This window comes from Monodelphis domestica, chromosome 5 (genome assembly GCF_027887165.1).
Source record: "Monodelphis domestica isolate mMonDom1 chromosome 5, mMonDom1.pri, whole genome shotgun sequence".
Lineage (NCBI taxonomy): Eukaryota > Metazoa > Chordata > Mammalia > Didelphimorphia > Didelphidae > Monodelphis > Monodelphis domestica.
The window spans coordinates 301,651,027-301,666,154 of NC_077231.1; the positions used below are offsets into that span (position 1 = coordinate 301,651,027).

General features: G+C 36.1%; 1 protein-coding gene across 15 annotated transcripts in view; it reads left to right on the forward strand.

The window, feature by feature from the left end:
- RBMS3 (RNA binding motif single stranded interacting protein 3) overlaps positions 1 to 15,128 on the forward strand; it is a 1,500,462-nt gene that overhangs the window by 99,321 nt on the left and 1,386,013 nt on the right. The window lies entirely within an intron of this gene.

Here is a 15,128-nt window from a genome sequence, read left to right on the forward strand (position 1 = left end):
GCATCATGAAGATCTGACTTCAAATCCAGTGTTGGATGCTTACTAGCTGTGTGACCCTGGACAAATCTCTAAACCATTGTCTGCCATAGTTGCCTATATGCAAACTGAGGGTAATAATAACATCTAACTCCCAAGGTTGTCATGAGGAACAAATGGAATAATATTTGTAAAGTTCTTTGGAAACCTTAAAAGCATGATGTAAAGGCTAACTATTATTATTGTTATATCATTATCAATTATTTATTTCATTTCCCATTCCCCACATCAGCCTATAAGTTCCTTGAAGGCTGGAGTAGTTCATCTAGTCCAAAGATCTTAGTAGATGGCTAGTAAATAGCCACTATTTTGAAATGAAACCATGAGAAATAAAATCCATTTTTTAAAAGATCTCATTGTCTCCTTGAATTCTAGGGTTCAATTCCATGGACATTTTTTCATCACCTGCTCTATTCCATATATAACATGTACTAGGCATTGGAGAAAACTCCAAGACTACTAATAAAAGTTTAGAAATATGATGTGCCTGCCATTTGCTAGGCACACCGTTGGGTACAGAGGATACAAATTCAAAGCAATACCTACTGATGAGGAATTTAAATAGATACAAATATATATATGTTCAGAAATAGAAAGTGCATAAATATAAATCAGTACCAAGTAGTTACATACAACGTAGTTTGGGAAAGAAGACACTAGCAATTGTGGGGGACCAGGAACAGCTTCATATAGAAAGTTAGTGCTTGAACTGTATCTTGAAGGAAGAGAGATGTTCTCTAACATAGGGATGTTGAGAGGAGAGAGTGTATTTAAGTCCTATCAGGTGTCCAATAAAAAGCCATAGAAATGGAATATGAGGTGTGGGGTGTAGGGAATCTGTATGGGGAATAGAGAAAAAACTATTTTAAATGAATCGACCAGTGGGAGTGAGATGGGCGAGAATGTATCGTGAGTCTGGTGAGACAGGTCAGGGGGGAGGTTGTGACAGGCATTAAAGGCTAAACAGAGAAATTTGTTTTTTATCCAAGAGGGAATAGGAAGCCATTGGAATAAGAAGAGAAGTGACATGGTCAGATGTATGATTACAGAAAATTACTTTAGCAGCAGTGTGTAGAGTGTACTAAAATAGCATGGTTAGAAGGCTGGTGCAATAATTTAAGTGAGAGGTGATGAGGGTCTGAAACAAGGTGGAGTTTTATGAGTAAAGAGAAGGGGATATATGGGAGAGATGTTATGGTGGAAGAAATAGCACAATTTGACAATTGATTCAGTATGTGGGAAGAGACTGGGGGATTAAATATAACACTATGGTTACAAACCTGGGAGCCTGGAAGAATGATGGTGCCATCAAAAGATACTAGGACATTTGGAAGCAGGCATGCATTTGGGGGATAAAAATAATGGGTTTTATTTTGGGCCATGTTAAGATCCCTTCAGGACATCCAAATTGAAAGGCCTAATAGGTAATTTTAATGTAAGACTAAAACTCAGGGTACAGCCTAGTACTGGGTATATATGATATATAGATATGTGCTTTGTCTTCAGAGGTGGCAATTAAACCACTCAGAACTGATGAAGTCACCAAGAAAGAGAATATAGCAAGAGAATCCTGGGAGACCTAGTAAAGTGACTTAGAGGAAGTGATTTGTTAGGTCAGTAATGTTGTTCTTAGTCTATTAGGTTATCTAGCTATTCTTGACACACAGACCACATGGTAGAATCTGATTTAACTATATGGGGATTTATTGGCTTACTAGTAAATAAGGCTGTGGCTTTGGGGAAATGGATAATTTATCTTTTCAGTAAAATTACTCTTAAAACAACAACAATGTATTGTCTCTCTTTGACCCTGAAGAGCAGGTATTCAATGTTCTTGAGATAAAACATTGAGATTTTCTGGTTGATGTCTTCATTTAAAACTATTTTTCCCTCAAATAAGATAAATCTCCCAGATAATTCTCAGTTGTTATCCCCTGAATCATCCTTCTTAACAGTCCACCTAATCTTTATTGGCATGCATCCACTGAACAGTGCTCTATAACTCTTCTTGACAACCATCCTGCAGTTGGGTTTTCCCCTTTGTCTAAGGTTCCTCTCCATTCATATTGGTTCAAAGGTTCCCTTCTGATAAAATGGTATTAAGCATTGGCTAGTGTAAAAGCCTGCCTCTGGTCCATTCCAGGGTAATAATATTGTCCCTAAGTAAGTCTTCCTGTAGGTATTGCCTTTCAAGAAATGTGGAAAGCCATATTAACTCTTCTTTTGCTTCCTTAAGTGTTGTTATGAACCTTTCTTTCTCATCAAACTCAAGTGTCCCATGACTGCTTTTAGCAGAAAACTCAGAGAGTCAGATTTAGATTTGTGTGATATAAATTCAAATCTTTCTTTTGTTTCTGCCTGTATGATCTTGGGCAAGTGACAATTCTTCTGGGGCTCATTTTCCTCAGTTTTTAGAGTAGATGACTTCTCTGGTCCCTTCCAGCTCTAGCTTCGGGTTCCTATAATCTTAGTCTTTTCCTCTTCATGATATTTTTCAATATTAATGAGCACTTCACACTAAAAGTCCTTTTGAAGAAGATGCACAGTATAATTATCTTCTTCACCATTCATTTTGTATTATCGTTCTTGGGAACATTGATGTAGCATCAAGGTATCAACATTCCATTTAATTCTCTGGGGATTTTCTTCTAAGTGACTCTGACCCATACCTTTGTGCACCCACATGTTAAAGGCTTATATTTAACCTGATAACAACCATCTTCCCAAATCTTGTGTGATAAATTCCCATTGTTGTCACACAGGAAGCATTCACCAATGTTCTTACTTTGGTTTGGGATCTTCTGGCATCTGTTGTAAGAAGGCCACTCCCATTTGGAGGGTGGTATAATTTCATCATGCTCTTTCAGAGAACGTTTCATATTTTTATAGTAGACTAAAAATCCAAATGACTTTAAAAATTATTCTTCTTAATTCAATGGTAGAGGGTGTAGTTGGACAACTCGTTATGAATGATAGGTATGGCATATAGTGTATGAATGAATAAAACATTTATTAAACACTTTATGAAAAGCTCTGTGCTAAGCACAGGGAATATATATATATAGATATAGATATAGATATAGATATAGATATATATAGTGAAAAATTAGACAGTCCCTGCTCTCTGGTAGCTTCCATTCTAATGGGAGAGACAAACCATTGAGAAGGTTGCAGGTTCAGGTTAGAGGGAAAGAGACTATGATCCTTAGAGAACAGCATCAAAAAAAATAGGTAGGCTTCTTTCATGACATTTCCACTGATAAAATTATGCCAGTTTCTCATAGTTACCATTTAAGAGTGCCATCGACTCGGGTAGACATCTTTTCCTTTCTTAGATTCTCAATAGATGGGGATTTCATTGTCTTATATTTGCTGGTCATATTTATGTCATGAATAGATTTGTACAGATTCTTAAGTTTTTAAAATTACTCCTGAACTTGGGTGGCAGTTGTCTGCACTGTTTATTTGGCAACTCTAGTCTACTCACAAAAATAATAATTAGCATTTATATAATATTATATAAGGTTTGAAAAGTATTTTATAAACCTTATCTCATTTGTTCCTCACAACTATCCTGTTTGTTGTTATTATTCTGATTTTAAAGATGAAGAAACTGAGGCAAATAGAGATTAAGTGATTTATTCAGAATGACATGGCTAGTAAGTATTTGATACAAACTTTGAACTTGTCTTCCTGGTTCTAGTTTAACTCTCACTTGAGTATGCCTCTTATCCTTAGATGAGGATTTCATAAACTGTTGTAGAATATGATTCCATCTTTGGTGTACATAATAATAGGATAATAACAAAATTCCACAAAATTAATTTTCTGATGACTCATTATGCTGTGGATATGATCCAGGATGCTGGCAGACTATATAAATACAATGTAGGCCCTGCCCAATTCTATTATGCTAAAAGGACTTTTGAGTAGGATCCTGGCCATAGACTGTCTGTTCTCTGAGATTCTGCCTATATATCACATTGACACACTGTGCCATACTGACTCTTATTGATGAGACAGTCATTTGCAATTTGGTCATTGAATGATGAATTCTTTGTCCATGACAACCCAGGAATACTCAGTAATGAACTAGCATAGAGGCATATAACTAAATAGTTTGGCAGATAGGGTTTAATACTTTCTTTTTTGTGTTTTTGCATACTTTCTTTAAGAAGAGAGTTGAGAAGTGTTTGGCATGGGGACCATAGAATAATGGCATAGAAATTGAAATTGACTATAGTTTAATAAGTCAAAAAAAGCTGACATTTTGGGAACCATTTTTGAATCATTTTTTTTTCTGTATAATCATATCTTTGACTTATTAGGACAAATATCGAAATCAATACTAAAAGAGAAGAAAAAATTAAAATATTGAATGTAGTTAAAATAGCTACAACATGACCAGTTTAAGCAAATCAATCAGGCTGAAAAGTTGAAACTAGAAATAGATGATTATATTTCTTACAGAAACTTAACTGATATGACTCAGTTATCACAATGAGGAATCCAAAAGATTCTAGAAAGTGCAGAGAGATAATTGTCAAAAATAGAGATCACCGTTTAGGGCAACATTAGATTGAAATATAAACTTGCTTGTAAAATCTAACAGGAAGATGATGAAGTATTAGAAGTATCACCATATGAAACAACAAGGAGAGGTAAAAACAAATTTATAGAAAGGTTGGCAAGAGATCTAGTTAAATTACAGCACTTGAAAAAATTTTAAGAGAGACAAAAGAATTATGAAAAATGTAAAAGATCTCCAAGGCTTTTAAGACAACTATCTTATTTATTGAAGGAAATGGAGCTACCACCAGAGCTATAATAAAGGTAAGACAAGTGGGGATCTTACCTGAGGTGTAAAGAAAATATATAAAATAGTCACCTTATCCCAAACAAGCCATGCTATTAGGATATGGAGGAATGGATTTATATTCTGTTTTTTAGTAACAAATTAGTTGGTTATGGGAATGGCCACCATATCAGAATTCTAACATCAAAGTCTAAGAATACCCTAGAAGGAAGAAGAAATGACACAGAAAAAGAAAAAAAGGCTACATCAGACTAAGTATAAAGAAAAGTGGTCCATGCTGGTGATGTCATGGCTTTGAGAATACTGAGAGATTTATTTGAAAAATATCTGATGTAGAAGAAAATGGCAAACAAATACCTAGAGAAAACAATCTCCATTGTTATTATTACTGAAAAATAAGCAGAAAGTGGAGAAAGTAGCAATAATTACTTATCCATATATTTACTTTCCAATTTCTACAAAAATATTGTTTTTTTTACCTCTACATATATATTGAATGCTCTTGATGAAGGAATGAGGATGGAATGGGGAAAGCTTTTAAAACATTATATTTTTTCCAATTACATGCCAAACCAATTTTTAACATTTTTGAGTTCCAAATTTTCTCCTCTCTTCTAACCCCTTCCCCACCCATTGAGAAGGCAAGCAATATGATATTGTACATGTGAAGTTATGAAAAACATATTACCATTTTAGCCATGTTGTGAAAGAAAACAGACAAAAAAAACAAGAAAAATAAAGCTTAAAAAAGTATTTTAAATCTGCATTGAAACTCCATCAATTCTTTTATGGAAGTGAATAGTGTCATAAGTCCTTTTCATTATAAGTCCTTTAGAATTATCTTGAATCACATATATTTTGCTCCTATTCATACTCTTCTCTCATTTCTCCCTATCCCTCCTCAAAAGAATTTTGCTCTTGACCTCCACCTCTCCCAAACCAAACTTCCTTCTGTTAAGTTCCTTATCCCTCTCTCGTCCTCTTCCCCTCATACTTTCCTGTGGGGTAAGATATATTTTCTAAACCTGTCTGAGTGTGTATGTTATTTTTTCTTTGAGCCAATTCCAATGAAAGTAAAGTTTAAGCTTTGTATACCAGCCTGCTTCCTACCTTCCCCTCCACTGTAAAAAGCTCTCGGATCCCTCTTTATATGAAATAATTTCCCCCATTCTATCTCTCCCTTTCCATTTCTCCCAATGTCTTCCACTTTTGAATTCCATAGTTTTAATGTTTAGACATCATCCCATCATAGAGAAATTAGGAAATGTTAGAACTGCTAATATTTCATGTGTTATGTTACTTTTAAACTAATGTAATTTACTTTTAATCTCTTTTGACATTATTAATTTGTATTTTTGTTTTGTTTGATAGTATGATTCTAAATCCTAATTATTTGAAATCACTTTATGCATAGTATTCCCCCCCCAAGAGTCTCATCTTTATTCTCTGTGTAATAATTATTAGATATGTTTCTTATAACAACAAATGATTGATTTGTTCTTTCCTTATTGATTCTATTCAGTTAAATGACTGATTCGCAATTTTCCATTTCCTCTGCATTCAACTCTCATATTGATGGAGATTAGACTTTTGATTAAAGCACATTTTATTGATAAAAAGAAATATGATGACTATACTATTTTTTTGATCATGACTTTCAGGTATTCCAATATTAATCCAGTTAGTCCAATTTCTTAAATGATGTGTCCTCAGTCTATTTTCTAACTCATTTGCTTTTTTAGAGTAAAATAGTTTACATTTTCTTCTATTTTTTCATTCTTTTGATTTTGCTTTAAAATTTATTATGTTTCATAAAATCTTTAGTTTCCACTTTCTCAATTCTAATTTTAAGTAATTATTTTCTCCATTGAGCTTTATATTTCCTTTGCTATTTGGCCAGTTTTACTTTTTTAAGAATTACTTTTCTTCAATGATTTTTATGCCTTCTTTACATTTGACCAATATGACTATTTAAAAAGTTCCTCTCATTAGTGGAGATTTGTGCTTTTTTCCATTTGGGGTATTCTTGTTTTTTAAGTGTTCAGTGTTTCTTTGTGCCTTGATTTACTAATCTGTTGGCTTTTTTCCATGTTTTTTCTCGCATCACTCTCGTTTTCTTTCCCTAGCTTTCCCCCCACCTTTCTTATTTAAAAAAAATTAAAAAATGATTTCTTCTGGGGATTCTTTTTCTTTTGGACCCCGGGATCAACTGATATTTTTTCTGATTCTTTGAATGTAACTGTTTTGAATTTCTTGTCTTCTGAATTGGTAATTTGGTCTTCTCTATCACCATTGTAACTTTCTATGATCAGGTTGTTCTGGGGTCTGTGTTTTTCCAGGACAGTATGATTGAATGAGAGGTGTGTCACTGCTTTCCTTATCTGTACTTTGGTCTGTGAGAGACCATGGGCATCACTTTCTGCCCTGGAAATGTGAGTAGTGTCTCTATTCCCTATATCCTATTCTCTAGTGTGTGAGTACTCTTTCTCACCCTAGGAGTGCAACTTGGAACTACACATAGGCAATACAACAGAATCTTACACCCAGTGCCAGCCAGGGTCCTCTGCAATCTCCTCAACAGTTTTCTGACCCCTTCTTACTTTCTGTGTGATGATAGCTCTAGAGGCCCCTATTGTCCTCTAACTCCAATCCTCTGACTCCAACTCTGACTGAAGATTGAGTCACCCCCAAGGCTTGCTGAGGCACAGATTCTGCTGGTGCAACCTGTGCTGGATTGTTATCCACTCTCACACCAGTGAGTCAGACCTTTCCTGCTGATCTTCTAAGTTGACTTGGGAAGAACAATTATTTTGTCCTCTCTTTTTTGTTGATTCTGCCACTCCAGAATTCATTTCGAGGCATTATTTTTAGTGTTTAAAGCTCAAGTGAGTCTCAGCCTTTACTCCACCATCTTTGATTTGCTGTCTTAACAGGCAGGCTTTTACAGATGACATTCTATATTAAACCATATCTTTATAGTTATACAATTGGCTGAGTAATGTGGAGAATATCAAGTGTCTATATTGTTCGTTGACTAGACAAATTGATTTAGTACAGGAAAATGAAACGTTAATGGCTCTCTCTTAACAAGATGTCTCCCATGAATATATTAAAATCGTACAAGATTCCTTGAAGGATGCAGCACCAGAGATCAACTTTGTTCACACCAAGTAGGTACATATTAAAATACAAGGAGATGTCTATTTGTCTGAGATGCTTACCACTGTTATAGAGAATGTCTCCCAATATAATACAAAAGAAGATATTTTTTTTGCTAAATAGATGGTGATGCCATCTAGATATGTCTCTTTGTGAATGACAACATATTCATCAAACTCCAAAACATTGCAGAAGCTCAGAAGTGATGGTCACAGTAGAGTAAGAATTTGGCCTAAAAGTCCCCACAAGAAAAGACAAGTGAATGAAGGATTCTTACTATCTATATGATGACTTGAAGTTGGATGGAAAGCTCCCTGATTTCATTCATAACTACGTATATCTCAGTCAGATCCTGAAGATGGACAATGAAATAGCCCAATACTTGGAGTGCAAAAGTCAGTTGAATGGAATTTGATAAATTGGTTAATGCCATTATTGTCTTGAAGATTTTCATGGAACACCAATTTTCATTCAATAACACCATATATATGTTTATATATAAATCATGAATTACAATCTTAGAACAATGAAAGTTTTGGTTACATGAGAGGTAATCAAGAGACTCATAGTGGGTGGGAAAGGATTATTGTCAATGTAAGATTCTGCACTAGAAGTGGAGTAAGGATATATTTTAGGAGATGCACACAGAAAAGGTGAAGTGCACTGGTCTCATAGTCGGAGCAAAGGATAACTTATAGATAGCTCATCAGCTACATTTATAGTCCTGTAATATTAAAAGATTTTTAAGACTGTCTCCCCATTTTGCTAGGCTGGAGGCATAGTAACTACTCATAGGCCTGATGTCACTGCTAACTGGAATGGTAGCTTTGACAATCTCTCTTTTTAATCTGAGTCATCTTGTTTCTTCTTAGGCAGCCCCAGTGGGTCCTCACAACCAGAATTTAGTATGGACATCCAATTGCTTCAGTCTGACTGCCACTCAGTAGACTTGAGCCCATGAAATGAACTAGCCTTAACCTCTATAGCAGTAGGAAATAGAGATATGAGCCCCCATGCCTACCATAAGATATTTAAGAAGAGAACCAGTATAGTGATTGAGCCCTTCTGTGAACCATTTATGGGAGGATATGGATAAAATTTGAAAAGGATAAGAAGACACAGAAAGATTATGATCTATTAATTGGAGAGAGTCCTCCCATCAGTGCAATCAAATATCCATTGAACTACTGAAATGCCATAGGATCAGGAAATGTCAGAAAATCATAGGATATCAGACATCATGTATCCCAATGCTTTGGTTTCACAGAAAACCAAACTGAAATACAGAGAGTTGTCTAAGGCCATACAGATAGTTAAATTGTAAAGCTGGAATTAGAATCCAGGTAGGGATTATGAAGTCCTGAGCAGATTCATTAGTCTTTTATGTTCTCTTTCTCTTTAGGTTAATATATACATATTAATATATATATATATATATATATATATAATTGTATTTTAAGTATGTTATACTGATATATTTTATAACCATATATAATATATAACAAAATCAATATATTAAACATGTATTAGTCAACATATGTTAATTAATATATAATATATAAACAATTATATATATACATGCATATATACATTTACATTTATATACATATATAGACAATGTGTATGATATACATATAAAAACAAAAATAATATATATGCATCTCTCTGTATTTTATACATACTCTTTTCTATTTATGTGTTGTCTTATTCCCACAAAAGGATAGAACTTCTGTGTTCCAAAGACTCTTTTTAGTTTTGTCTTTGTATATAGAGTGCCTTACATAGAGCCTCAAGAACAGTAGGATGTCAATATTTCTTTCTTTGTGTGTTTCCTTCCTTCCTTCCTTCCTTCTTTCCTTCCTTCCTTCCTTCCTTCCTTCCTTCCTTCCTTCCTTCCTTCCTTCCTTCCTTCCTTCCTTCCTTCCTTCCTTCCTTCCTTCCTTCCTTCCTTCCTTCTTTTTTCTCTTTCTCTCTTCCTATCAATAATCTTATGAAAAAATGTCTAAATCACTCTTAAGTAGAGAAATGCAAATTTAGGTGACTCTGAGGTACCACCTCATACCTTTCAGATTGGCCAATATGACAGTAAAGTGGTAAATGTTGGAGGGGATGTGGCACAATTGGACAATAATACATTGTTTTTGGAGTTATGAACTGATCCAATCATTCTGGAGGGCAATTTGGAAATATACCCAAAGGACCATAAAACAGTGCATAGCTTCTGATCTGGTAATAACACTACTAGATCTGTATCCCAAAGAGATAAATAAAGAAGAAGAAAGGACATACTTGAACAAAAGTGTTTATAGCTGCTCTTTTTGTGGCAGCAAAAAATTGGAAAATGAGGGGATGCCCTTCAATTGGGGAATGGCTGAACAAATTGTGGTATCTGTTGGTGTGGAATACTGTTGGAATACTATTGTGCTATAAGAAATGATAATTAAGATGATTTCAGAAAAATCTGGAATGACTTGCAGGAATTGATGCAGAGCAAAATAAGCAGAACTGGGAAAACATTTTACATAGTAAAAGGAATATTGGTTGATGATTTTCCATGAAAATTTGGCTATTTTCCATAATGCAATGATCTGGGACAATCCTAAAAGACATGATGAGGAATGCTATCCACCTCCACAGAAAGAACTGTTGGAGTCATCTATCACAACAGTGCATTTATGGTTTTATTTTGGGATTTTGGTCATATATGACTTTACTCTTACAACAATGAACAATATGGAGGTATGTTTTGCATGATAATAAAAATAAAAGAAAAAAGAAAAATGCTGGAAACTGTTTTTACATGTAATTTGAGAAAAACAAAATAAAATTTAATAACTTTAAAAAATCTATACTGAGTATTAGTTCCAAGGCAGAAGAGCAGTAAGAGTTAGGCGATTGGGGTGAAGTGACTTGCCCAGGGTCACACAGCTAAGAATTGTGTGAGAACAGAATTTAACCCAGGAACTACTGTCTCAGGCCTGGCTGTCTATCCACAGAGCCACTTAGCTGCCCCCAGCCATTATTTTCTGAATCAATGAATGTATAAATTAGATCCATTCATAGATACACTGAATCTCCCTGGTCTCTAGGGTGACCACTTACTGAATTGAATGGGAGTAATTTATCTTCTAGTGTCTTAAGGTAAGGTACTTAGCAGAACCCTTCCTTTATATAGCAAAAGAGTAAGATCAGACTCCCTTCACTGTGTAGTCAGAACCTTGCAATTGAAAGGCAAAGTTTCCAGGGACACTCAGTGGCCAATGGTTAGAAAGTGTATTATTGCCCCTCCCAGTCAAAAATCAGTGCCTTGTCCTTTGAAGGACTAGTCCGGCCTCATTTTTGGGTGCATTGTCTCTCAGATAGATAATTTTTTCTTCTTCCTAGCCTGTTTCCTTTCTCATATTTTTTCTCCTCTTTCCCTTTTTTTCCTTTCTTCTAGAATCAGCAAGGTAACACTATATACAGAATACTAGACCAGGAGTCAGGAAGAACCGAGTTCAAATTTGTTCTCAGATACTTAATAGCTGTGTGACCCTGTGTGAGTCACTTAACATCTGTTTGCCTCAGTTTCCTCAATTGTAAAAATGGGGGTGGGTAATTAAGGTTATCTGTCTCCCAGGATTCTTTGATGATCAAATGAGATAATATTTGTAAAGCATTTACACAGCACTTGGTGTTGCATAGTAGGTTATATATAAATACGTATTTCCTTCCCATTCCCATCTCTCTTCCTCCTGTTCCTCCTTTTTCCAGACCCCCATGTCCCTGATATGTTTCCTCTTTTCATTGCCTCTCCCTTAGTTTTCCTTCTCCTTTCTTCTTATTCTTTCTCCCCCTCATTTTGTCCCTCCATTCTCTTTCTTTCCTTCTGTTTTCCTTCCTATTCCTATTCCCACTCATTCTCTCTTCTTCCTCTTTCCCACCTCCTCTACATCCTAAATTACCTCATAATTCCTTGTATAATTGACTCAGGAGGAGGATGTTACTGATGAAAATCATTATGAGCACACACAGATCAAGAATCTAAAGAATGGGGAACCTCCTGTCAGCCCCCTTTTTTGGTTCAGGTAAACTATTGTTCTCCCAAATCAATTCATGTATATCATCACAGAATTTACATAGTAGAGAAAGCCATGGATTTGTGTAGCCTGAGCTAGCACATGACTTTTTAACCTCTCTGATGCTCAGAGGAATATGAAACCTTCGAGTTCCTTTTTTTGTCTTTGAAATCTTCAATCTCTGCATCTTGGTTACTCTCAAACCACCTACCTTCCTCCTGGGTTTCTATAAATGAATCAGTAAGTAGACCTTAAAAATGTAGGTCCTTATTTTATAACCACAGCTTACATTTATATAGCACTTTATCTGTCAATCTGTCAATCTATCTATCTATCTATCTATCTATCTGCCTGTATATCTATCTATCTATCTATCTATCTATCTATCTATCTATCTATCTATCTATCTATCTATCTTTCTATCTATCTATCTGTATGTATGTATATATCTATCTATCTATCTGTCTGTCTATTATCTATCTGCCTATCTATTATCTCTCTATCTAAGGCTATCTATTATCTATCTACCTGTTGTATCTATTATCTATCTGTCTGTATATTATATATCTATCTGTTTGTCTATTATCTCTCTATCTAAGTCTATCTATTATCTATCTACCTGTTGTATCTATTATCTTTCTTTCTTTCTTTCTTTCTTTCTTTCTTTCTTTCTTTCTTTCTTTCTTTCTTTCTTTCTTTCTTTCTTTCTTTCTTTCTTTCTTTCTTTCTTTCTTTCTTTCTTTCTTTCTTTCTTTCTTTCTTTCTTTCTTTCTTTCTTTCTTTCTTTCTTTCTTTCTTTCTTTCCATCTTTAACCCTTACTTTACATCTGAGAATCAACACTGTGCATCGGTTCCAAGGCAGAAGAGGAATAAGGGCTAGGCAATGGGGGTTAAGTGACTTGCCAAGGGCCACACAGCTGTGAAGTGTCCGAGGCCAGATTTGAACCCAGGACCTCCCATCTCTAGGTCTGGCTCTCAATCCACTGAGCTACCTAGGTGCCCCCTATATAGCATTTTAAACATGCTTTCTCTTTTGATCCTCATAACACTAGGTAGGTGCTATTATTATACCCATTTTACCTATGTAGAAACAGAGTCAGAAGGATGTTATGACAAAACTAGAGATTATTATAATGTCTCTTAGTGCCTTTTTTCTATTATCCTTTAACAATAGCAAGCATTCTACTCTAATCCAAACCTCTCTCTCTCTCTCTCTCTCTCTCTCTCTGTCTCTGTTTTTTTCTCTCTCTCTTTGTCTCTAAGTCTCTCTCCCTCTCTCTCCTTTTCTCTCCCTCTCCCTTTTTCCTTCTTTCCCTCTCTCTCTCATCTATGTGTCTTTGTATCTCTCTCTCTCTATTTGTGTATGCATGTATATATGTATCCATATATGTATGTGTGTAATATGTGTGTATGTATCTCTCTATCTGTCATCAAAGTCTTTGAGTAGCGGGAAGAACTCTGGGTGTGCAGACCTGAGCTGGAGGATTCCTTCTTCTTGACTGTGTGACCAGCAGCAAGTCCTTTAGCATCTCTGAGAGCTCCTTCCCTTCCTGTCAGTAGTGGCCAGCATCCTTGGATTCCCTCCTCTACAAGGTTGCTGTCCAGAAAGTGCTCTGTATATCCCAAAAGGCTGTGTGGCTCTGAGTTATTCATGAGTATGTTAAAGTCTGTCGGGGAGGGCCCTGCTGTAGCGTGTCAGCTCCCTGAGATCCCAGTGTTGAAAAGAGTGAATTCATCTCCCAAATGTCTCGGGAGGAGTAATTTACTGGGCAGGCGGGAGGATCTGCCTAGTTAAAAAGATATTGGGAATGAGAGAAGGTCAAGGAGCTGGCAGCCTGGGAGCAGAGAAGTGAAAGAAATGGACTCACAGGGCAGGCAGGATGGAGAGGCCCCAGTGGGGTCAGTCTGGCATGGCCAACTTTGTCCCAATCTTGTTCTTCCTCTGCTTTCCTGTGCCTTGAAATCAGAGCAATCGCTAACTTGCGTGAGATTTCCCTTGATGCATCTCCAGGAGAGACGCCTTTTCCAGAAGCAGGGCTCCCTTTGCCTCTGTCCTGTGTTGTTGCAAACAAACCTCAAGGAAGCCCATGTGGGAATTGCAAGAGATGGGAAATATGCACGCAGATGTCTTAAACTTCTTTGAGCTGCACGAGGTCAGTGAGCATTTCATCCTCTCACTGTAAAGAGCCCTGGGAGTAAGGCAGCTCTCACCTGGAACGGGCATCCTCCCCAATTCTCCCCTCCTGGAGAGTAGGCTGGGGCTATTTCCTTTCAGTCCTCATGCCCCCAGTGCCTGGGATGTTGAAGGAGCATGCTGGATTCTGCTGGCATAATTCATCCTTCCCCCTCACATCTACACAATACATTTAAGATTTCTGCAAGTCTTTTCTATCCATTATCTAGTCTTATCATAGACTTGGAATTGAGAATTGACCTTTGAGAACATTTAGTGGAACCCAGTCATTATACAAATGCAGGAAATAAGGTTTAGAGAATTTAGGTGACTTGTCCAAGGTCACACAGTTAGCAAGCAGCAGAGCCAGGATTTGATTCCAAAGTCCCCAACTCCAAAATCATGACTTTCTCCACTGCCCTTCATTGCCTCAGGACAAATCACCAGTCATTAGAAACCATATTTTTCCAATAGGAAATAATGGGAACACGACATATGTTGGCGATAGAGATTTTTAATTTTTTAAACAGCAGCACTTCAATAAGAAAGTAGACTTTTGACGGACTTCTTCCAAAAGCCATCATAATTTAGGTCACTAATTTCCAGCCAGAATTAGAGCTTGGATGTCATTTGCTATAACTTTCTGGTTTTTCCATATGGAAACTCAGGCCAGAGGGGTTCCGTGCCTCTTGAGGCAACCAGATGACACAATGGTTAGAGAACTGGCTTTGTAATCAGGAGGATAAGCTCAAACATGGTGTCAGACCCTAGCTGTGTGGCCCCAGGCAAGTCACATGACTTCCGTCTGCCTTAATTTCCTCACCAATAGAATGGGAATAAAATAATGTAAATAAGATAATATAATAAAATAAATAATATAATATAA